This window comes from Chenopodium album, chromosome 10 (genome assembly GCF_948465745.1).
Source record: "Chenopodium album chromosome 10, dcCheAlbu1.1, whole genome shotgun sequence".
Classification (NCBI taxonomy): domain Eukaryota; kingdom Viridiplantae; phylum Streptophyta; class Magnoliopsida; order Caryophyllales; family Amaranthaceae; genus Chenopodium; species Chenopodium album.
In genome coordinates, this window is record NC_137843.1 from 36,457,018 (window position 1) to 36,483,036 (window position 26,019).

Sequence of the window (26,019 nt, forward strand, 5' to 3'; positions counted from 1 at the left end):
CTCCTCTTAATTCTTAAATCTTTATTTGTTTGTAAATTAGTGATAATTAGATTAATTACTGATTTGTTTAATTAGTTTTAATATATTGTTGAATACTTGAATTGTTGACAAATTGAATTGTAGAAACTTAGAATTTAAAATTTTTACTTGGTCTTTTAATTGATGATTAGAAGAAGTTTACATCGTCAAATTTGTGTTTATTGGGGACTTGGAATTTTTGTTTTATGTGTAATAATATTAATTTTTTGCAATAGAATTATAGATTTATAGAAGTAGTAATGTATTAGCACGCTTTCAAAGTATGAAAACTCGAAGAATGCTTTTGTAGGTTTTTTTTTTTAACTGTGTAATCCATCCATTTGTAATAAAAAATTTGAACTTATGTATTGAATATTTAATTAATATATGACCATCGTTTGTTTTTTAAGATTCCGAACCCACTATTCGGAATTCTTGGATACGCCACTGTATGACAATCATGTGGTCTGAGTGGCTGGAGTAGAATTCTAGGATATTCTTAGAAGTCTCTTTGTCTTTTTAAAAGCTACTTATTTAGCTTTGTTATTAGATAAGGTGGCTGGGGTTTTTAAAAGTTACTCAATTAGGCAGATTTAAAAACACTAGGTTAATATGCAATTTTATTTCTAATGAGTACCTTAATCTCATATCCTCGAAGACGCTTCATAGTCAAATTTTGTGCAGAAATCTGTAACAAATAGAAACAAGAAGTTAAAATATTTCAATTTTCATAATCATATTAAACAATTCAGTTATAAGCATTCTCCTCAACATAGTTTTATTTAAACAAAATACTACGTCTATTTCATTTTATTTATAACTTTGAAGGGCACACATACTCCTAGGCAAAATTTGTTTGTGACTGTGTTACACCCAAAATTCAGAATTTTGACCTTTTATCGACTTTCTTGACTTTAACAAGTAAAATGGGTCTTAGAGTCGGCAAAAGCCTTTGGGATGAACTAGTAGAGGTATAACAGGAATTTGGAATAATATCATACAAAGGCCCAATGCTAAAGCCGGTTTGGAGACAAGTGATATTTTAAATTTTAAAGAGAGTTGGCGCCAAGAACATAATCGCACAACAGTTATGGGAGTCGGCCATAACTGCTCCATTTTGCCTATAAATAGAAGCGTGAAGATCAAAGGAAGAGATCAATAAACAACTAAACAACAAACATTTCATTTCTTTTAAGTTTTCTTCTTAGCTTTCGTAGTTACCCCTAGCCAAGCGATAGTGTAGTTTATCATCTAGAATGTATTGAAGAGCGTTCGTCTTTTCCAATTGTATGATCATGGAGGTAATCTCTCCTTCTACAATTTGTTATATACACCTGAGTGTACCATACACTCAACTATCCTAAAGTTAGATTTTGTTCTTCATTTCATGATAAAATGAAAAACAATCATCAAAATAAGAACAAGTACTCATGGGTGTACAGTACACCAAGGTGTATATAACAACCTCTCCTCTCCTTAAACCTGTACAATGGTAGACTTGACTCTATCCTTTCATTAATGGAATGCATTTGTATCTTTGGTTATATGTTTATCTATTCGTTTCTTTGAGCAATCTAACTTATTTTACTTCTTTTAGGAAAGCTTCCTTATTTGTTTGTTTTACGTTAGCAAGGTTTTTAGCGCATTGTTTTGTTTTTTTTTTTTTTTTTTTTTTTTTGATAAAATCTGAATAGTCATTTTAGCTTAGATATTTTTAATAATAAAGTATGAAATTGTTTATGTAAAATGTCACAATTACCTTTCACCATAACCATTATATGCTTAAGTTAGCTCCTAAATTATAGGCTTGTAGCTCCTAAATGTAGCTTTATCATTAAGAGTAATCTAGCTAGTTGTACATTCTCTAGGCTAAAACTACGTAACTAACTCATGAATATAAAAACACATATGCATCATGTAAAGGCATTATATCATCTTTCATTTACAAATACTCTATCACGAAGGGGAGATTTGATTAAAATTCTCAACAAAAAAATTGTTAAGTTCATTTTCACCCTCAATTCTTCAAGTAAGTACATACACTTGATGAGTGACATTTATGTCACTCTTAGGGAGTAGTTTTAGAGTTATTTTCGGACTCGATTTCTCTTATTTTTCTTTTTATTCTATTGTTTCCTCTTGAATAAAGTTTCTATTTTATTTTGTTAATTTTAGAGTGTTTTAGTTTAATTTCTTTATTTAATTAGTTGTAGTTTATTTCGTATTTTATTTGCTTTGGATTTGTTTTATTTTGTTCTTTATTTTTCCTTGAAAGTATTCTAGTTTACTTTTATTTATTTTTATTAGTTTTGAGTCTATTTCATAGTTTTATTTGTCTGTGTTTTATTTAAATTTTGCTAGCTTTAGTTTTATTCCTCTTATTTTCTATTTTATTTTATCTACTTCCATTTTTATTTATTTTATTTTATTTTTCTCGATTTCTCCCACCGGTTTTGTTTGTGTAGGGGTCGTAGGAGCTCGACGAATGTGATTCAAGGTGTGTTCGTGTTGAGGCACGCAGTTAAAAAAGTTCAAGCAAGGCTCGATTATGATGTTGCTACTGCTGCCCCGCACCTACCCTCCAAACTGCTATCACATTAACCTTCACCACACTCCCCCTCTCTATTTACCTCATCCTTCACCCCACCAAACCACGCATCTCTTCTCCCTCTCATACAACAACACCCCACTCCTTCACCACTCCGCTGCTCCAGTTCACACCCACCAATTAACCTCACGTTTAGTCCCACATTCCACCACCAATCACAAGCAACACCAACCCGTTGCAACCCAGACCACCTCCAATCGCCACCAATAAACCCGTCCAGCCACGCTAAGCACCAGCCACAACCGCAACTAACAGCAGTAGCCCATCTCTCCCTCTCGCAACCATAAACAGCCACGTGCTACGCCCCCTCACTCACACACCAATTTCAGCCACCCTCACCTCGCAACAGTCAACATCACAGGCCACAGAAACCGTCACACTCCACGCTGCTGCTCACCCTCCGCCAATTCACACAAGAAATAGCCCCAAAATTAGTGCAAATTCAATATCAATCAAGTTCGGGCAAACCGTTTAAGAGTTCGGTCGAAGTGCCAAAAGAGTCAGGGACATTGGAAATTTTCTAATTTGAAGAGGTGTGATCGAACACACCCATGGTTCGACCGAACCAATCCATAGTTCGGTCGAACCTACCCTCGGTTCGATTGAACCATTGCACGAGCTTCGCGCATGGCATTAGTGAGATCGAACGGTAGAGAGCGAAGATGAAAGATGATGCTTGATGATTACCGTTGATGATTGTTGTTGATGGTTGATGAACGGTGGTGATGAAAGTTGAGAGCAGCCAAATATCGAAGAGGAAGAGGATTTAATTTGGGGTCTGACGTTTTGGTTTTTGGGTCGGATTTGTTTTCTTTTTCCTTTTCCTTTTATTTATTTATTTCCTTTTCCTCTTATTTTATTTTTCCTTTTCTTAATTCTTTTCTCATTTATTTTTCTTTTGTCTCCTCTTTATTTCTCATTTTCTATTATTCTCTTATTTTTATTATTTGGTTTTTCTACCTTAGTTTAAATACCCATCTTTTGGGGTAATTAGAGGGGGGGGGATTAACAATTATTCATTTTCTCTTAATTAGTTTTAGGAGAGCTTCTCTCTCTAGGTTTAGATTAGGGTTAGAGTAATTTAGAGAGAGATAGTGAGGGTTTCTCCATTGTTGAACTTGGATTTTGAAGAAGAAACTTAATCAACCTCTTTGTAGACCTTCAACTTCAATCAATGAGAATCTCCTTACTCTTTTCTCTTTATCTTGCTATTTAATTCTTGTTTTAGTTGTTAGTATTGCTTGTTAATCATGTTGATGCTTGGTTAGTTGTTAATTAATCTTGTTGTTGGTATGATTAGTGAGTAATTTCCCCATTAAGGGAATGGTTGTGATTTAGTTGGATCTTGAGCATATTTTAGGGTTTGGAGTTGATTTGTTTGTTATTAAAGTCTTTATATGCTTGATGTTCTTCAATCTACTTGCAAAATGCATGTTGTTAGTTGATTGAGGGTGAATTATTGCTTGATGATGCGAGAGCGGACCTAGCATCATTTGTATCGATTGCTACTTGATTGCACCTCCTAGTATATGGTTCTAATGTGAGAACATAGAGGCTATGTTAGGAGAAGCCAATTGACACCGAAAGGTGGCTAGATTGGACCCCTTGTATCGATATTCATGCATATTTAGTTCATGATTAATTCAACTTCTATGGCTTTGTTTATGTTTGAGTGAATGTTATACCTAAACCATTTCCCTTAATGTTTTATTTCTTGTTTTAGCATTTTTAGACTTCAGTTTACTTATCTCCTATTCCGGACTAGCTTAGTAGTTAATAACATTTGGTGGTGTTTATTCGTTCCCTGTGGTTCGACCCCTATGCTTGCCTTGTACTCGTATTAGGTTTGTTTAGGTTGTATAAATTTTATTTGATTTAGAATTAGGCACTTGACGACGTGTTTATATCCTTTGTCAACACTTTCATATAATTTTATAAAAATTTGAAAGTTTTTCTATTTATAATTAGTAGTTTCTTTGTAATTATCACCTTCACCCATGTATATAGGATTATTGTTAATTTACAGGTTTACTTATTAGTTTACAATAATTATATAACTAGGTATTAAATTAGCACATACACCAATTTATCAAAATGTATCTTGGTTGTCAATTTTCATTTGCAATTCAATGACATGTATTGATATATGAATTCGTGATGACAAAATGGAGTAAAATTTCCAAATTCTTTAAAATATTACCTGTCAAATTTCTCGTATGTCTTTGTGATTCAAGTATAATAGATTTGATGGTACAACGACCTGAATAATTGTAGTAGTCATGTTTCGATATAAAATTTTAATTTATTTATAATATATCTTTATTAATACTACTAGTATATATTGATAGAGATTAGTGAGCAAAATTAGAATTCGAATATTTAAGCACATTTTAATAATTTTCAATATATTTCAAATTAATCTTTGTTAATTACTAAAATATTAATAGAGATTAACAAACAAAACTAGTATTCTAACATTTAAGCAATGAGTACAATACCATGCTATTTAGGGATGTGTAATTGTGTATTACTGTGGTCTATAAAAGCTATATATACTGACTTGTAAGCTAGCATAGGGGGCTAATAGCTCATTTTTCATTAAAGTTTAAACATAATAATCTGCAAAGTTTTTTAGCATAGATGGAATGCATTATGTAAACCGATATTAGGACTAGTATAGTTTATATTACAGAGTAATTACCAAAGACGTTTGTTTAGCCTAGCTAATACAATAAGAACCTCATTTTATGTTAAAGTAATCTTATTGTCTGCCATTTTGTGCTAAACAGTGAAGAGTTTAAGTCCTCATTGGTTAGCCAATAATCAATATCATAAACTGACAAATTAAGGAGTGAATTGCTGAGTTTATCAAAAAGGAAAAAGATGTGCTAGCACTCTCTAGCAGTAGTATCAATTTAGCTACTCCATAATTAAATTTGACCAAAATTGAATTTGAATACGAGTATATGCACTTGAATTAATATTCCTATTGTTTTAATCTCCCAATTTGTTGATAATACTTGTGTCTGAAATTATATGCAATATGTGCGTACATTTAGCCAAAGACAATGCCCCCTAAGGAAAGGGCTACATGGACCCCTAAAGTGACGGAGAGATTTTGGATTTCTTCCCTGAAAGCAAAAGCATTGGTATTGCTAAGTTTGATTGGGATATTGTCACAACCACTTTGGCCGACCGAGGCATAAGCGTTGACCAACCCGCATAGGCATGCAAGGCCTTCGGGATACCACTTGCCCACAAAGGCATTCAGATGCTCAGTTTAAGGAGAACGAGCCAAGTGAGGCCAAAGTGACTCATACTCATTTCTTTGAGAGGTTATATGGTACTAAACTAATTGGCATCTACAACTACTGAATAATTTGCCAACGGAAGAGAAGCAATTGCTTGGAAGCCTCACCATTGAAATCCAACGTTGAACCATGAATGACGCTATTTGACATTTTTTTTTATTAAATCAATTTTTTTATAGCCTAGGAGAATGAGAGAGGATATCCCAAGTATCATGGGTCTGACCTTTTTACGCTCCTGGCGAATATTTTTTCTTTTGCTTTGCTTCAAATCCATCAAAAATCCATCAAAACTGTTGCCAATGAAAAACAATTGAACCCGCATCAGAGCTAAGAATTCAATGCAATGTAAAATTATTTTTACAAGAAATGTAGACACAATTAGTTAGGTCAGGGGAAATCTAATATTTGGAAGTTTCACTTCTAGGATAACCTTTATAGTCTTTAAGGCCAATGCATATAGTGGGTTTACTTTGATTATAGGTCCGCCAATTGCAATATTTACCACTTAAGCCAATCCTATGCTCCACCAATTGTCAGAATATCACAACTACATCCTTTGTTCTATTTTCTTGGTTAGATGTATAGTTGAGGGATGCATATAGTAGTAATTGTATCAAGTATGCTTCACTTACTTCTTGTAATTCCGATTTTTCCAGTGGTATTGCATGCCTATTCTCTGAAGGAAGCCCTTCTCTTTCATCCTCTGCCACTGACTTTCATTCGAAAAAGTAACATGCATTGATGAGACCTGGAACTGGAAAAAGAAATATAGAATTAATGACACTAGGCATAAAAATCAACACTTTGGGTACTCATTAGTGGCCTCTTGAGTAAAATTGCTTGTACTCATCAAATCCAAATTCATCGATTATTTTCAGGTCTAGTTTAGTGATTCCATTTTTCCCCTTTCAATTTTTCAAACCCCCACCCCAAGATTCAAGTTCCTCCTTGGAAAAAAAAAGAATACAAAAGGATAACCAAATTATAAAAAACTTATTAAAAAAAAAAGTGCCACTTCCAAACTTAGAACTGCTAAGGCACCAAGCCCAACCTAAACACCAAAACCATCCTAGCCAACAATAACAGTCACATCTCACTCACCACCACCAGTCCACCACAACCAACACCACCATTTCAGCCACTATCAACACGTTCACAACAGTGAACTTGCTTTGAACCACCAACTGCCCCCACTGAGTAGGTGACAACTATGATTCCTCTGTAAACACCATCATCCCTAAATCTCATCTTCCAGCACAGCCGACACCATCCCCTCCACTCAACCACAATGACAATTTGATGTCCTGCCATAAAACATCTCTACCTCATACTCACCACAATATCACTGCTCCTTTGATTTCTGAAAAAACCACAATAGCCAACAAAATCCAGTGACATATAAGAAGCAAAGGGGTGTATCTCTTGTCAATTCCCTTTTCTTGAAGTAAACCAAGAGTAATCTTCATTACTTTCCAAATAATGAAATTCAATAAACAGAATTAAAGGTATAGATTTCCTGTATTTATGATTAAAATCAGGACTCAACCAGTGAGCCACTTTTCCACAGTTTCAAAACCAACCTCAAAAGACCATAACGTCAAGCCTTTTGAGTTTCTTCAATAACTCCTTCCAGTACAAGAAAGAAAGATTTCTGGTGTTCTAGTTTCAGAACCTTTTCTTTTCTGTGTTTCCTTACTAGCAGGTAATTTTTTACAAGTCTTTGAGGAACAGCCCCTTTTTCACTAGGCTTGGCAGGTTATCAGAATTCAGTAAGGCTCGGCACATAGGAAGAACACTGGCCACTGGCAGGATCCCTACTTAGTGTTGTCATGGTCTACTGGGTACACAACAAAGAGGTTTTCCTTTGGCAAGTCGCCAAAAGTAGTCTTTTAAGACAGATAGTTCTCAGATAAGACAGTTAATATGCATTGAAGGGTAAAATATCATAGTAACAGCTAATAATGCGCTATTACTTATATCAATTTGCAAAATTTTCAAAAAGTAGTCATCTCAAAACACTAGTATTTCAGTTTAGCGAATGTCAGAAAAAATGGTATCTATATGAGACCATGTTTTTCAGTTTGATTCCCCCACTTAAGCATACAATTAAGTTAACTTCAAACTTGGTACTCCGTATCTAGTATGGCACACAAATTTTTCTTCCTTAATGGTTTTCTACAAGGAAAGTGTGGTAAGCTTGGTGGGATAGACATTGTAAAGATAAGTAAGCACAGGAAATTTTATGCTTCCTAACAAGTCAATATTCAATATTTATATATATATATATATATATATATATATATATATATATATATATATATATATATATATATATATATATATATTAACTGTACCACTATTGACTGCATATATACATCATACAGACATGTACCTTCGTCGTTAGATCTTTTAATGCTGAGACAATAATATCAAAAATCTCATCTTTGCAGGCTGTATTACGAAGTAAGATTCTTGGACCAGTAACTGGAGTGAATGGAACACAACTTTGTAACTTGGGATAATACCTCGAACCATAACTATAGTAAGCATTGGCCCATGAATGATCAAAAACATATTCACCGTAGGAATGACTGCACTCCCATTCAAGGAACAAACAAATCAAAGTGACTACGTCAGCCAAAGAATCAATTGAGAAATTCTCCTTTTTCAACAGCTTTGCATGTTACTACCTTTTAAGGTATAGTGGAACAACACCAATGACATTGTCAACTTCATCCTTAGCAATAATGTGCTTTGGTGCCCATCCTGTTTCCTGAATAATTTTTAGTTATAAGTACAAGTTCAATGAGATACTTATGCAAATCTAGATCAGCTATCGATAAGTATTTAGAAGACAGCACAACGCAAAAGATGAAAAGAGGGTGGAAAATAAGTATTAACTTGTAAAATGAAAGCATTCAAGTCTATCTTATGATAAAAAGCCCATCCATTGAATGACACTTAAGAATAAGTAGCAAAAAAAATACAAAAACATACACTTCTTTATTTTAAAGGAAAACCCACACTTTGAAGAATTGGCATGTAAAATCCCAGAAAACATGACCGTAAGAATTTTTTTAATCTAGCTTGCACAATAAACCCTTCAGATAATCAAAAATGAAGGAAGTCTTAATTGACTTTGTGGATCAAATCCATATTTTTAGTGGAATTTGATGTGTAAAGTAATATTCTTGGGATTAGTGGTTGTACATAATTTTGGAGGTGCCAGATAATGTGGGAGCATCCATGAAACCTATGGATTAAGAGCTTAAACTCAAATGTCTTTGTGTTTAATTTTGATTTGAGATCATCCTTTGTGCTTGATTTTGTTCAATATAGTTCTTAAATTATTTGAATCAAGTTCATAACTTTGATTTTTGTTCAAAACCACAATATTCACCCACAAAAAATAAGTACATTAAAATAAATAAAACGGATTTTTCACCAAATGTCCCTGAGTTATTTTTTTATTCACCATATACCCATGAAAATTTTCAAATTCACCATATACACTTGAGTTTCAAAAAAATGTCACCAAACGCCCAAATGACTAACGGACGTTAACTCCGTTAGTCATTAAGGGGTGAATTTGCCACGTCTAAACCCCCATCCCTGCGCTGCCGAGCAAAAACCGTCGCTCCCCCGCTATCTCCACCCCTGAAAGCCTAAAATAAAAGAACCCCTTAATCAAAACCCTAGATTTTGATTTTTAGGGTTTCGATTTTTGGGGTTTTAGGGTTTTTAGGTGGTGGTTTTTGGCTAAGGTGAGTTGCGGCGACGTGAGGGAGGGTACCTGGCTGCTGGCGAAGGGGTATTGTGGTGGTTACCTGACGTTCGGCTATGGTGAAAAGGTAGGGAGGGGTTTTTACGGTTCAAGAGGAGGGAGGAGGTATGGCGGTTGAGGGAAATGGGCGAGCACTGGTTCAGGGGAATGGTGCCGCTGGTGTCGGCGCGGTGAGGAGGGGGTCTAAGTGCCAGCGGCAGGAGGTCTTTGGGTGGCGGTTGTTGGCGGTGGCTACTAAGTGGCTGGCTGGTGGGGGGTTAGAGATGGTGTTTAATTTTTATTTTTTAAAAAAAAAAAATTTAAACATTTTTGCATAAGAACTAATTAATTAATTTAAACAATAACCAATAACATGTTACTATGTGTCATAATTAACCCTAATGACAAACGGAATTAACTGTCGTTAGTCATTAAGGGCATTTGGTGACATTTTTGTGAAACTCGAGTGTATATGGTGAATTTGAAAATTTTCAAGGGTAATGGGTATATAGTGAATAAAACTATAACCAAGGGGCATTTGGTGAAAAATCCGTAAATAAAAACTACTACTCAACAAAATTGAAATTTCCCCGTTTTACACAAAGCTACAAAATTTCTAGCCTCTATGAAAGTGATGGATGAGAAAAGAAAACAGAGCCTTATGAATGGGTAACAAAAAGGAGCACTTGTACTTCTTTCATGCGAAGTGAAAGTGAAGGGATGAGAAAAGAGAACAGAGCCTTATGAATAAGTAATGAAAAGGAGCACTCGTACTTAACTCATAAAGCTTTACTTTGCATAAAAGAAGCAACACGGAATTAACAAATAAATAGGGCATTCACTTTAGGATAAATTATAGTATTCAAGATATTGCCAGACCTTCACAGAACAACGAGACTCCTCTAAGCTTGAAAGAAAACCATGAGAAAGAAATGGATTTAACTTTTCAGGTCCATTCATATCTACAGCACATGCATCCCATTCTTCTGATGAAACCTCAGAGATAGATGAGATAGCAGATATAGAAACCTTCTTGGGTAATAATGAATTAGTTTCAGCACTCTGTCAGCAATGAGACAGAAACAGAATCAGATGTCGAAGTCTGAAGTGCTTTTCAGATTCAGAGATCATATTGTTCTACTTTCACAATGAAAAGACCTCAAATAACACATATAAAAGACCAAAACACAAAACACCTCTGAGCCTGACCCTGTCAAAGAGAATTCTCCTAGTGAAAGAGATGTATCAAATTCCTCGACTGCCTTCTTGGATCCCCAAAAAAGAGCATTAATTTTTGGTCTGCATCTATAGTTCTGTGCCATGTACTGAAATGGTTTTTTTTTCCTACATTTGCATTCAAGATCACAATCAAACAGCATTTAGTATCTATGCTGATAATGTAACAGACACAACAGAATGGACGAGATGAAGCACAGCAACACCAAGCAGAACTATTACTGATCTGGGAATTTGCAAATTGTAACCTAATTTAATGGACTATAGGAAATAATAAGAATGCACTCATTTCCAATAAATGTCTCATCTTTCGCTCTGGATCCACAATACTACTTTGTTCTTTCCAATGGCTATTCACCTCATTCAAAGCTTTATCCTTCTTTCAATTAAGAATATAAAAATGAAAAGAGATCTTGGAAAAAGGAGGGAGATAATAGTAATGCAACACAATGGCAAATTACCTGGTTGAAAGAAAGGTTAAAGGTGTAATAATATAAAATGTCAAGTCATTTTAGCGTAAATAAATTATGCGTCTAATACACTTAAATTAGGAATGGATATATGTATAGTACTATAGTATTTGACTATATTCTCCTTTTTAACACATATTTGTTCTAAATTTGTAATATCAACTCCTTAGATCACGAAATTAATTATTCAACAACTAAAACATATAATCTCTCAGCTACCAAAAATCATATATATCACCAAAAAAAAAAAAAAAAAAAAAAAAAAAAAAAAAAGAAAGAAAGAAAGAAAGATTTAACGAAGTTCATATTAAAATATCATAATTAAGTAAAAAGAAAAGTTAGCCAAGCACTGTGAATGCACCATAGCAAGATGCGTTTAGCGTTGTGTCGTTGTATATATGTACCTTTTTTGTTAACTTCATTGTTGAAAATTCCCCGATTTCTAAAAACCAATTTGGTGCAGCAACACTATAGAGGAAACCCTAGTCATGCTATACAAAAGGTATTAACTGCATAATATAATACAATTGCCTGTAGCCTATTAATAAACAGGTGTTGCAGAGCATGACCAACAAAATGAATGAGATTAATGATTGGTTGTTGCTATAAACTGCTTATAGTATACTATGGCTTTGTCCTCTTATCCATATTATTAATTCTTCACTTAATTTTATTACTTCGTACTACATATCATTGTTAAAATCAGATTACTAATCATTGATTGATTGAATGAATGTTACAATCAGATCAAACTGGATTGCGTCAGAAAATTTCAGACCACACGAAGTGAATTCAACCTTAACATAAAAATGAGGCCAGGCAAGACTAGAACTTCCAAATTTCAAATTAGAGAATATAGACTAGGAACACTAGATCATTCTCTTTAGACTTGAACAATCAAATTGAAAGCTTGGTTGAGCTTGACTAGAGCTGGAGCTCATGTATTATCTATTAAGCCAAGCTCGAACAAACTAAAATTTTGCTCGTCTCAGCTTGTTGACATCCCTATCAGTTGACAAAAAAAAAAAAACATTTGTAAGGTCATCGAAACAATTTAAATTCTCAAATAGAACTCCTTCAAAGATAACCTTATCAAACCCAAAATTCAGACACAAAAATTAATTCTAGAATTTAGTCTATAGTAGTACCTCTCGCAAAAATTATAGGCCATATTCAACATTTGTATCAGCACAATTTTAAGCAAATTACATTATGTTCTGCAATTTTATGCAAGTTTTCAGATAGTCTCACTTTTCATTTCAATGCATATAGCAATTGCATCTCTAAATTATAAACAAACTTGCAAATTTCATGAATTTCACCAATAAATTTGTGCCAATCTCACTTCAATATAAAGTTTATCCAATAGCTTAGCCAAAGAAACGACCACAAAATGGCTAGAACTAATTGAAATTAATAATCTTGACAAGATAATTCAAATAATAAGTTAATCAGCAGCATAAAGTTAATTTGGGCTTACGATAAAAGAAAGAGTTCGACCCAGAAATTGCGAAGGTTGAAGCTCGAGTGGGTAGTAGCTGCATACTGCTGCCATAGCTGCCTGATTTGTTTGCTTGAAGGTTTTTTCTCTCAGTTCGCTCAACCCAGTTAGTCTGTAGAAGTGACAAGTGACGAATAACGAGCGATGACAGTAAGGGCTGTGCACCGGTCCAAAACCGGAACCCAGAATCGACTTTTTTCGAGGACTGGGACTGGACCGTAATTAACCGGACAGGGATCAGGATCGGACCGTAATTAACCGGTCCGGACCTGTTCATTCCGGTCCGAACCGTTTATACTTTTTTTTTTTTTTTTTTTTGCATTTTAAGTATCTTAATATATACATACATTTTTAACGTCTTGTTTTTGTTTGCGTTCTTTTCTATTCTACACCTAAAATTTATAAATTACAACTTTTGTACCTAAATTTTTTAGAAAACTAAACATTAAATTTAATATTTTTACCCAAAATATTACAAAAACACACTTTCAGGTCCGAATCGGAATATTCCAATTTTTACCCGGACCGGAAACTCGGAATCGCCAATTTGTGAGGACCGAAGATCGACCCGGAATCCCCTGGTCAGGTTCGGTCCAGACCGGTAGGTCCATTTCTGCACACCTCTAATGACAAGTATACAACTGAATTATAACCGCAGGGAATATCTACACGTCAAGAAGAGAGCATTACTTGATTTCAATTACGAAGTAGATTAAATTGTTAGGAATTATTCGCTTGATAGGTCAATTTGTCAACAACTAGTCGCTAAAAAGTTTTATAAAAAAAAACTACCCTAAATTTAGCACTACCCTTTTTCATTTCCCGGCAACTAAATCCGGCGAATGGGACTTATTTGTTACTTCCTCCGTTGTTTTTTAGTCGACACCGTTTGACTTTTACACTATTCACACAACACGTTTTGACTCGCTTTTGTGCTTTAGAGATACAATAAAATATATTCACGTGGGATCTTGTTTGAATCGTTTCAATGTATATTTTATTAATATCTATTTTTTTTTATAATTTTACAATGTTGATAATTAGAGATATTAATCGTTAAAAACATGTGTTGGCAAACGTGATAATAGAAAGGTATCAACTAAAAAAAACATAGGAAGTATTTTTCTTCCAAAAAATCATTTTCACCCAAGTATATATTAACCAACCTCCTTTTCTTAGCAAAAATTTAACCCAAAAAACCAAATAGCCTATATATAAAGTGAAAGGGGATTTTGGGTGATAAATTTCACTTTTCCAAAATACCCTTCTTAATTTTGTCTTTTTTTAAAAAAAAAAACAAAAAACTACAATTCTTTACAAAAATAAAAAAAATAAAAACTATCTAAACAAACAAACTACCATCTAAAAAAACTACCATCTGAAAAGAAAAGGAAAAAAAAAAACCTTCCATTGAAAAGAAAAAACAAAGAATCGAGCCTGATATATTCACACACACGAATTTTCGTGTGTAGCTTAGCTTGTTCGTGTAAACCAAATCGTTTTTTCTCCTTTAATTGACAATTTTTACAAAAATTTGGTTTTTTTGGATTGAGTTTTTGCAAAGAATAAGATGATTGGTTAATATACAAAAGGGTGATGATGTTTTTTTGGAGAAAAAATAACAAATTGGCACCTTTCGCAAGATTTTGTTGCCAGAAAATGAAAAAGGGTAGTTGTTCCAGGATGTCCTGTGTCCCTCGGGAGAGTTACGTCACCAAGACTGAATTCTGGCGCTTGTACCTACAAAACAACGAGGACTTCGGTCGGTAGGAGCTCCGCCTCCAATGATCAAGTTAGAATGTGTTCGGAGAATGTAAAAAGGTGCGGAACGACGATCAAGTTAGAACGTGTTCGGAGATTGTAAAAAGGTGCGGAAAAGGTAAAATGAGATCTTCTCGAATTCCGAGATCGGGTGTTTTCTCTAATGTGATAGAATTCAGTGTTTGTAATAAATGAACGTGTCCCAATAATGGGGGGAATCTCCCTATTTTTAGGATCCTCGGGATTTGTGCCCCTGTCTAGGTTACGGAAACCTAAGATTGTGGGCTGCATTGTTTTTCAACTGTCTCCGGGATTGGGCCTTGAAACCCGCAATTCCCTAATGGGGTATTTGCCTGCCACGTGTCATGTCCCAGTTGTTCTACTTTGGACTCTTCCTAGGGTGACACGTGTCACGCTCTGAGAGTTCCACGTGGCAGGGTAAAAATACCCAAAAACAGTAGTACTAGCTAAACTTTTTAAATTTGAGGGGTTGTTTTTTAGACAAAAATTTTTAAGTAGTAGTTCTTCATAAATTGGCATGTTAAGCGAGTAGTTCCTAACAATTTTTCCTTTCAATTATAACACGAGGGTATCTAAGTTTATCTCCTTAATAAACCAATTTTGTTTATCAAATGACAGTGTTGTCATTTTTTGCATCTGGTGTTGTGCCAAATTAATAAATAATTTTTTAAAAAGAAAAAAATGTGCTAATATTTTAATTGTCGTTGAACTAATAACGTTAGAGTGAATTAGAAGATTTTCCCCAAAGTTAGAAAGTTGATAAAGTTAATATTGTCTCAAACATAAACCAAATTGTGAATTAAAAGATTTTTCTAGAAATTAAAAGCTTCTTGATTATTTGAAGTTTGAGATTAATGGAAATGGTGAAATTGAATGAAAGGGGGTCTTGGGTTGTACACGAGTTGCCATAAAAACCTTAAAAATGGTGGAGATTATTCTTCTATGAAAACCTCAAAAATGGGAATAAGGAGGAGAGAGAGGAGAAATATACCCCAACCCCGCCATCACTACCACTGGTAATAACAATATGCCGATCACTTTTCCGTCAAATTTAAAGAAAACCCTAAGAAAAAAATATGTAAATAAGGGGAATGGTCAACCCTAATAAAATAGGCCATGATTCCCGTTTAGAAGGTCAGTGGCTAGATGGGTCGGGGAATCAATGGTGGAGGTGTTTAATGGTGGAGGAAGATATGACGATTCCTCACAAACGCCATTTAACTCTATTAGTTGTACTATACTTGTCAATTACACTTTATACCCCTCATTATACACATGATGTACTATATTACCCCTAAAGTTTATCCATATTATACATTTGGATTTTCTCATTATAACACTTGATCAGCATATAACTTTTGAAAAATTACTGGGAATAATCCCACCTTTTTGAGCGTCCGAGGTAAATAATCCCACCTTTAGGATATTTTTGAATAATCCAACCTTTGATATCAATCCGCGTTAAATGGTCCCAACTAGTCATGTAACTTGGTAAGTTACTTGACACGTGGCGGTCTATGATTGGTAAAAAAAATTAAAAAAAAATTAAATTTTTAACAAAAAATTATTTTTTTAAAAGGAAAATAAAAATAAATTATTAATATTTAAGAAAACCACCCAAGCCACCGCCGGAGTCCCCTGCTTCGCGGCTCCGGCCACCAGAACCTAACCCCAGCACCGGCAACCAATCAAGTGGCTCCGGCTGCTCCCGATCCCCCTTCCTGAACCACAACCCCTCCTTAAACGGCTGATACAAAACCCCTCAACCCATCCCTCTCTCTGAACCAGAACCCCTCAACCCGATTTTGACCCAATCCCCTCCCCGTCGATTTCGTCCTAATCCCCTTCCCCGTCGATTTCGTCCCAATCGCCTCCCCTATAGCATTTCCCGGCCTCCTCCCCTTACCCTCGCCTTGATTTTGACCCCATCTTCTTCCCTCATCCTATTTCCAGCCCCATCCCCTTCCAACACATTCGTCGCGTGCGATCTGAGATCTGGTTTGGGCTCGGCAACGTGTCTTGGCTAATAGTGTGGGCTCAATGACGTGTCTGGGCTAATGGTGTGGGCTTACCGACGTGACTGGGATGATGGTCTGGGCTCGGCGACGAGTCTGGTTTGGGCTAATGGTGGCGGTGGGGAGGTGGTTGGGGATGGTGGTGGTTGTTTTAAAGTAATTATTTAAAATAAATAATAATTAATTAAAATTAAAACTTATTTTCTTACCAACCACATGGTGACACGTGTAAATTAAACTCAATAAAAAAATTACCTACTCAACCGGTTATAGGTTACTTAGGATCATTTTGAGCGGATTGGGTATAAAGGTGGGATTATTAAAAAAAATCCTAATGGTGGGATTATTTATCGCGGATGCTCAAAAGGTGGGATCATTTTCAGCAATTTTTCCTATAATTTTAGGTGATTTAATTGTCATTAATATAACGTTTATGTTAGGGCTTGTTGTGGTGTTAAGATTTGGTGGTTCAAAGGGAGGTGTTTCATGGTGTTTTGGATGTCCCTCATGAAAGTTACAGCACTAAATATGTTTCGCTCGTTTCTTACACCTGCAGATGAGGTTGGTGCACGAAAATCAGGAAAAAAAGGTGGGGAAAACCGTGGAGATATAAAGAAATTAAGAGAGAATTTTGTGAGGTTTTGATGTGAGTTTTTGCGCTAGAATAAGGGCGTATTTATATGGTCAAATATGTATGAATTACAATATTTTGTAGGAAGAATTAAGGAAAGATTAATTGTTGATAATTAATTAAATAAAAGAATATGACAAGTTTGTATTTCATGCTTCATCATGATATAAAAGAAGGTAAGAAGGCTTTCTTGGAGAATAATAAAAAGGAATTTAAGGTAAGGTAATGCATGTTCATATATTTGAAAGATTGGAATAAGAGAATTTAGGAAAATAAGAAGATTTAAGGAAGATAATTAAATCACAAAATTTAACAAAATAATTAATCTTGTTTAACATAGGTGGCCGAAATCATGAGCTTATTTAAGCTTAATATTTTTGAATCTTTTATGCTAATTGGGATCATTTTTTTTTTTTTTAAATTTTCAAGACCCAATAATGGGTGTGTAAATAACTGAATAATTCATTTTGTAGAAAAATAATTAGAAAGTCTTTACTATAAAGTAACCTAATTAACTAAATAAAACCAATTTTCTACCTTGAGAAATTACGATAATTTATAGCTAACTAGGATTAAGAATATTCAGATCTTTTAATTAAAATAGGTATGTAATTCCAAATTGGGCTCATATGAAACACATTATGAACCCTTTTCAATTCATTGGGAAAGTCCAACTTGTATGCCACTTTTCCGTCTTTCATGCGTGCAATCTTCAACACTTTTTTGCGGTTCTAGGCTGCCTTAATCTTTTCCTAGATCAACTTTACTTGTTTCACCATATCTTCAATCATCTCAGACCTAAGTACCATAGTCTCACTTATATCATCATTCCAAGAAATTGGGCTTCTACTCTTCCTACCATATAGGGATTCATATAGCGCTATATTGATACTTGTGTGATGGCTGTTGTTGTAAGAAAACTAGATCAAATCCAAGTGATCTTCCTAAGATCCTTGGTACTCCATCACACAGGCTATCAACATGTCTTCCAATGTCTAAATCGTCCTATAATTAGTTTGCCTTTCTGTGGCAGGATGAAATGTTGTACTTATTGGCAACTTCGTTCCCATCACCTTTTGCAAACTTTGCCAAAAGTTAAACAGGATTCTTGAATATCTATCTGAAATAATATCCTTGGGTACTCCATGGTACTTCTCCACAAACTTCACAAACGCTTTTCCTAATCAACTAATCCATAGTCCAAGTACTTCTGATGGGTATAATTATTGCTGGCTTCGTCAATCGATCCACAATTACCCAAATAATATAGTATCATTTCAAGCCTTTGTCTTTGACAATGCCCCACTAAAGTGTGTAGAAATCGAATCCTACTTCCTACCTTCTAAGGATTGGACTTTTCCTTAAGGCCTACGATACTCAATCTTCACTTTCTAGCATGTTAAACATTTTGCACAAAGTCAACCACTTCTTTCTTCATATCGGGCCACCAAAACGTGTTTTTAAAGTCCTTATACAACTTATCCCCTCAAGGACGTACTGAATAAGGAGAATTATGGGTGATATGTGACTTTTATGTCACTTTTAGGGTATTTTTAAGCTCATTTTTAGGTTTATTTTTCAATAATCTCCCTAGTTTTAGGCCCTTTTTCTCTCGTTTTCTTATTATATTTATTTAATCTATAGTTTGAGTAGTTTTTTAGTTTTTAATAGTTTAATTTATAGTTAATAATTACTCACTTATCTCTTTTTCTTATTTATTTTAGTTTAGTATTTTATTTTACTTTATCTTATTTTATATTTTCGCTTCTCCTCGTCTTTTGCTTTGTTTGTATATGTATTCGGGGTCGTGGTGTGTGTTTTAAGTTCATTTACAAGTAAGCTCGTGTTTCAAGTTTGGATTCAAAGTTGGATTTTGGATTAAAGTGGAACATACTACCAACTCCTACATGTTTCCCCTGCTACTACTCACTATCCTACACCCCAATACCTCCCCTGCCCCTCTCCATTACCCATGTAGCACCTACAAACAGTAGCAAGCTCTCCAACATTCCCCCGCTCCCAATTCCCCTTCAAACCAGCCCATTCCACCATTACCAAGTTGATATGTCTATTTTATATAGTGATTTACCCCCGTCCCTTGGTCATATTTAGGAGTATTTTTGGCTCCTTAGAGCCACTTTCATTGCTAATGTGTGCTTTCTAGTGTTTTCGTAGTTTTGGTAGAATTTTGTAGGAAATTGCACTTTAGGAGCATTTTCTAGGGATTATTTGGAGCAACTACGAGCATTGGAGGAGTAAGACCATCTCTTGTAGCCCAGGGCCGGTTGGAGTCATCGAACCGGTGATTAAGGGCTCGACATGTGAGAAGCTGAGGCTTTGGACCGAGTATTCAAGTCCCGAAGTAGAAATCCGGATTGAGCTTAGGATTAAAAGCCCAATCGAAGTGCCAACCATATTCCAAGGAAGAGCCCAAGGCTTCGCCCGTCCGGATGGGGCCCTTGCTCGAAGGCGCGCCCGGCCGGGCGGGGCAGAAGACCTTCACCCTGTCTTGCGCCCGGCCGGGCGCGAGAGATGGACACTTGATGAAAAAGGCGGGCCTGGCTGAGCGACGACCCACCCGACCGGGCGCGTGTCTTGGAGCGTATTTTGACGATTTTCTTACTTATATTTTAATTAGGATGTTTATGTTTTTGTATAAATACATTTTAGTTGCTTTTGATATAATTACTGTATCTCTCTTTCATTAGTTTAATCTTCTCTCAAGCTAAAACTTCTCTCTTGTTTCTCTCTCTACAACTCTTGGTTTAATCCAATTCATTATTTCCATTAACTTTGGTAATAATTTATTCCCTTTTTATTTCAGTAATTTATCTGAGTTGTTCATCATGTTTTTCTTAATTGATTTGATTAGTTTAGATTTAATTATGAGTGAGTAGATTATTTTCTAGGGTTGTGGGGATCCATAAATAATATGAAAGGGTAATTTATTATTGTTGATTGTCAATGTTTGATTAATTTCCTATTGATTGATTTAATGCTTTGCAATCAGATTAGGTTTGGTTAAATTGTATGAGTTTAGCAATATTGATTCGAGATTCGACAGATGAAAATTGATGTTTAGGCTTAGTTTCAATTAGGAGGTTAATTTATAAATGGTTAAGTCAAGATTCGACATATGCAATTTAATACCGGTAGATTAATTTTGTGATTGTAATACGTAGAGAAAGCCCTTTATGATCTGATTAATTGATGCATTGATGATTGATTATTGTTTTTTACCCTGGAATATTATTTATTGGTGAACCTATACCCTAGGCTTTTATTAATTGATTTCTCCCTACTTTCATCTCCCTTAGTTTAATTTATCATATCTATAATTTAGTTACTTAATAATTTAGATTATTTAATTTAATTAGGAATAAATTAATTCGTTTCCCTGTGGTTCGACCCTTCTTCCCTATCTGCATAGTTAGTGGACTTAGGAATTATTTTTGACTAGGTGATACGACTTTATCCTGTCAAAATTTGGCGTCGTTGCCGGGGAAACGGTTTTATTTTTATTTCTGATTGTTTTTGTAGTCTAGATTACTTTCTCCAGTCTCAGAGAACGCAAGTTCTTTGAGACAAATTTCTCATATTTGTTTGTTTAGTTTTGTGTTTATGCCCAGGGATTCTAGATCAGGTTACATTCCATTCGATCCTGAAATCGAACGATCTTTTCATAGATAGATGAACCTTTACAGACAGGTACGAGACACTTCTGAAGGTAATCCACCTTTGGAACCCCCATCTGATTCTAGCTATTCGGAAGTTTCTTCAGAACCTGAATCGGAGATGACAGCACCACCACCTCCTCCAGGTTGCAAGCTTAGCGATTATTCGCAACCGTCCCTGACGAATTTTCCACATCTTACTCCTACTCCGGCTCTTGATGGAGTGCAATTCGAGATCAAGCCCCAATTTATCACGATGATTGAAAGAAAGCAATTCAGTGGAGCTAAGGGTGAAGATCCTAATCTTCACATTGCAGATTTCTGTCAGTATTGCAATACCATTAGGTAAGCTGGGGTCACTCAAGACCAAATCAGGGAGATTCTTTTTCCCTTTTCTTTATGTGGAAAAGCTCAACTGTGGTTTAATGGTTTGGATAGAACTGCACTTGGTATTACTGACTGGGAAACTCTTGCTGTAAATTTTTATAATAAAATTTACCCTGCAGAAAGAACAGCTTTACTAAGGAGTGCAGTTCAAAACTTTGCCCAAGAGCCAGATGAAACTCTATATGAGGCTTGGGAAAGGTTCAAGGATCTGCGGAGAGAATGCCCTCACCATAATGTAGCACAATGGCAGTTGATTCAAGCTTTTTACAATGGGCTTGGAAATACGTCTAGAACAATTCTAGATTCTGAAGCTAGTGGGAGGTTTATGAATCTTAATGTTGATAATGCAGGTTAAGTTATCGAAGATATGACAATTCACAATTCCCAATATGGGAATCCCAGAGGGTTTACTAACAAAGGGAAACATAATGTTGATTCCGTATCCTTTGTTTAGGCTCAATTAACATCTATTTGCCAGAAATTAGATAATCTTAGTACTGTTATTCCTAATTCTTTAGCTAATGTTTCTGCTGTCAATAATACTAATGAAGCTTTTTGTGAAAATTGTGGAATTATAGGACATTGGGAGCAAGATTGTAGGAGTTTCATGGAGTAAGTTAATGCCTTCCAAACCTATAGGCAAAATAACCCATACTCCAACACTTATAATCCTGGCCTCCGGAACCATCCATATATTTCCTACCGGAGTACCAATGTACACAATCCTCCACCTCCACAACAACCACAACAACAACCACCACCACAGCAAAAATATTACCATCCTAACTCCGGCCAAAAATCCCAATCACAACCCTCCTCATCTTCTGACCCTGCTTTGTCAGAAATTAGAGCGATGCTATCAAGTATGCAAAAGCACATGGAGAGTAGGGATGCACAAATTGATTTGATTCTAGCTTATAATAAAATTATGGATAATCAAATTGCGCAGATTTCATCTACCCTAAAAACCCGCCAGTAGGGAGCCCAACAATCGCAACCAATCCACCCTACGGATCATGCTAATGCAATTACTCTAAGGAGTGGTTCACACTATGATGGGCCTCCTATGCCCAAGGATGATGAACCTATTGCTAATCCTGATTCCCTTGTACCAAGTGCTAATGTTACAAACCCTGCAGGGCTACAAGAGAAAACTAATCCGTCTAATGTTTCTTTGTAGGGTAAATCTCAAGACAAGGGTGGAGATGTACAGGGTTTAGTCATCAAACTTCCATTCCCAAATAGACATTTGAAGAGTAAGTTTGATAAGTGATGAGTGGCATTTATGCCACTATTTTATCCTTTTTTCACTAAGAATTCTCCTTTCATTTGCGCTTGTTTGAGCCTTTTCAAAGTGCTTTATCTTCGTTTTTGTGATGTTTTGTCTTTCCTAGTGTTTCCTCCCTTTTTCTTCTTTCTTTATCTCTTTCCACCGTTTCTTTGCTTATGTTGTGTATGAGTATTTGAGCAGGTTGAATGAAAGGCGTACATTACCTTTCTCGAGACTTCGCTGATGCTTTGGAATGCCTTGGAAGAGATGAAGAGTCCAGAATGAAGAAACTTTAAAGCTTCGGATCAGACTGCTGGAGCGGCCGATCAGACTGCTAGAGCGGCCGCTCACACTTGAAGGAGCGCCCGCTCCCACCTTAAGGTGCGCCCGCTCCCACCTGTAGGAGAGCCCGCTCCTATCAGGGTGAGCGCCCGCTCCCCTGGGTCGTTGATTATGTTGACCCTGTAGAGCGCACGCTCCCCCACACCCCCGATGGAGCGGCCGCTCCACTGGGTATTCCGTACTCTTTTATTTCTTTTTCTAGACTTAATTTAGGGAAATGAGGGGGGGTATAAATACCCTTATGGATGTAATGAGAGTATTATTCAGATTTCAACCCTAATCTAGAGAGAGAAAGTAGCTTATTCTTCAAGTTTTCTTCATTGTATTGAAGATTTTGTTCAAGCTAATTTCAATGCAAAAGTTTCAAGCTTTCATCTTTAATCAAGTTCCTCTTTAGTAATCTCTTATCCTTTCTTTTAGTTTAATTTATTTGCTTTGTTATTGCTTATTTTATCTATCTCTTTAGTTGAACTTGTTGGTATTGTTTTTATTAGTTTTCAATCATGTTTAGTTTTGTGTTTATTGAATCCTTATTTAGTTTTGCTATAATGGTCAGTTTCTCTTTCCTAGGCTATGTTTTTAGCTAGGGGAAGGGGGTGGAAAACATGTGTTAATGTTGAGGATTGATGATGACTTGATTGAAATCATGCCATAAATTTATGAAAGATATAATTTTTAACAGCTTAAGATTATTAGTCGCACATTATTTGATGTTCCCTAATCTAAATGCATGAGAATGATTTGGATTAGACTAAGATCACCTTTATTTTGATGATTGCATGAAAATGAATTATCTAAGAAGAGTTTTATGTATTGTGCACTCCTAATCTCTTGCCTTTATTGGTGACTAATTGGATGCATGAAAATGATTCGATTAGAACAAGACTTAGTTAATTGATTTGCTTAAGCAATTGCATGAAAGTGAGTTGTTTGAGTAGAACTTAGCATTCTATGGCATGCTATTCATGATAATCATCATTGTTCATCTATGTTCGATCATGTTTGACACCCCCATACCCCTAGCATTTGTTTATCTTTGGTTAATCCTTTTTGTCTTCCTTTCTTAATTGCTTTTGTTTACTTAATCAAGAAAACCGACAAAAATATTCTCTCATTTACTCTTGCATTAGTGGATTTGGTGTAAAAACTCGTGTGCTTCCTTTGGGTTCGATCCTTTTCTTACCCCTATAATTGTATTAGGGTAGTAAAGTGTTTATAAATTTATAATTTGATTAGGGTAGTAGTCCCAACGACCTATTAACCCGTGATCAAATTTTGGCGCCGTTGCCGGGGAAGCGGCTTGTTTTGCAAGTATTTTTTCTATTGTTAGAGTCATTTTATTTGCCTTTCTTTTTTGTTTTGTTCGCTTTATCCTACTTGTCATTGCTAATTGTTCGCTTAGCTTTGGTGGATGCTTAGGAGATCTCAAGGTCCGCCCACACATAACATTGACCACGAGATCGACCGCACATTGAGACAAGTCCGTAGGCTTTATCGAGAAGAGGGAAGAGGTCTTGGTTCTATTGTTGATAGTGGGAGTGACTCTTGTTCTTCAAGTGCTCAAAGTGAGACAATAGCGGGAGAAGATGATGAAGTTTTGTTTCGTGAGTTCGGAAATTCGAAGGATTATGAGCTCACGGGAGGGATCTTGCTTCCCGTCACGGAAACCAACTTTACCATTCATCCCCAATACACAAGGATGGTACAAGGGGAGCAGTTTTTGGGTTCTCCAAGTGAAGATCCCATTGAGCACCTTGATAGATTTCTCGAGCTATGTGCCATGATTCAAACCAACCAAGTTTCTCAAGAGTACATTCGAATGCATCTATTTCGCCAATCTCTTTCGGGTAGAGCTAAGAAGTGGCTCAAGCAGGTAAGGCCAAATTCTCTCACAACATGGAGAGAGATAATCAAGGCATTTTTGAAGAGATTCATTTCCAAGGAAAAGACCGCCGAGATGAGAAGGAAGATTGCATCATTTGAACAATAAACGGATGAGAGTCTTAGTATGCCGATATAGCCCATGGTATGCCGATATAGCAAATTTTCTTGCTTGTGGGGTCATTCCCCCGGAACTCTCTTCTCAACAAAAGAATCGGTTTTTCAAGGAGGCGAAGAGGTATTTTTGGAATGACCCATACCTTTTCAAACAATGTGGAGATTGCCTTTTTCGTAAATGTGTGCCGGATCATGAAATTAATGGAGTTCTTGAGCATTGCCACTCGTTGTCATGTGGAGGTCATGGCGGAGTTGACAAAACAGTGGCGATGTTTTCCCAATCCCTCTTGTGGTGGCCGACGATGCATAAGGATGCTCGCAAGTTTGTGTTGAGATGCGTTAGGTGTCAAAGAAGTGGTGGCATAACCAAGAGAGATGAAATGCCTCAACAAAACATTTTGGAAGTTGAGCCTTTTGATGTGTGGGGTGTCGACTTTATGGGGCCTTTTGTTTCCTCTTGTGGGAATTTATATATCTTGGTAGCGGTTGGTTTCGTAACTAAGTGGATTGAAACCATACCTTCTCCTACCAATGATCATAAGGTTGTGCTAAAGTTTCAAAAGAAGTTCATTTTTCCTCGATTTGGGGTTCCAAGGGTGTTAATTAGTGATGGAGGCTCCCATTTCGCCAAAAAGCAATTTGAAGCTCTTCTCAAGAGATATGGAGTTCATCACAAAGTTGGTCTTCCCTATCATCCTCAAACTCAATGGCAAGTGGAGGTGTCGAATCGAGAAATCAAGAACCTCCTTGAAAGGATGGTAAACAAATCGAGGAAAGATTGGTCGCTCAAACTCGATGACACGCTATGGGCTCTTAGAATGGCATATAAGACTCCTATTGGTACGACCCCTTATCGGTTGGTCTATGGGAAGCCTTGTCATTTGCCGGTGGAATTGGAATATAAATCTTGGTGGGCTATTAAGGAGCTAAACATGGATATGTCGTTGGTCGGAGAAAAGAGATTGCTCAAGCTCAATGAACTTGAGGAGCTTAGATATGATGCATATGAAAAC

General features: G+C 35.9%; 1 non-coding gene and 1 pseudogene across 2 annotated transcripts in view; both read right to left on the reverse strand.

The window, feature by feature from the left end:
* Positions 1 to 13,020, reverse strand: part of LOC145563901 (uncharacterized) — a 30,598-nt pseudogene extending 17,578 nt beyond the window's left edge. The window contains exons 1-8 of the transcript XR_014094667.1: positions 12,887 to 13,020; positions 10,897 to 11,044; positions 10,580 to 10,762; positions 8,628 to 8,710; positions 8,330 to 8,528; positions 6,570 to 6,691; positions 6,161 to 6,227; positions 656 to 706 (exon numbers count right to left, since the gene is read on the reverse strand). The product of XR_014094667.1 is annotated as an uncharacterized LOC145563901 (transcript). The remainder of the gene's footprint in view (positions 1 to 655; positions 707 to 6,160; positions 6,228 to 6,569; positions 6,692 to 8,329; positions 8,529 to 8,627; positions 8,711 to 10,579; positions 10,763 to 10,896; positions 11,045 to 12,886) is intronic.
* An 8,506-nt stretch (positions 13,021 to 21,526) lies between these two features.
* On the reverse strand, positions 21,527 to 21,633 carry LOC145565924 (small nucleolar RNA R71). Its single transcript, XR_014095274.1, has one exon. It is a non-coding gene; the product is annotated as a small nucleolar RNA R71 (small nucleolar RNA).
* Between the last annotated feature and the right edge of the window lie 4,386 nt (positions 21,634 to 26,019).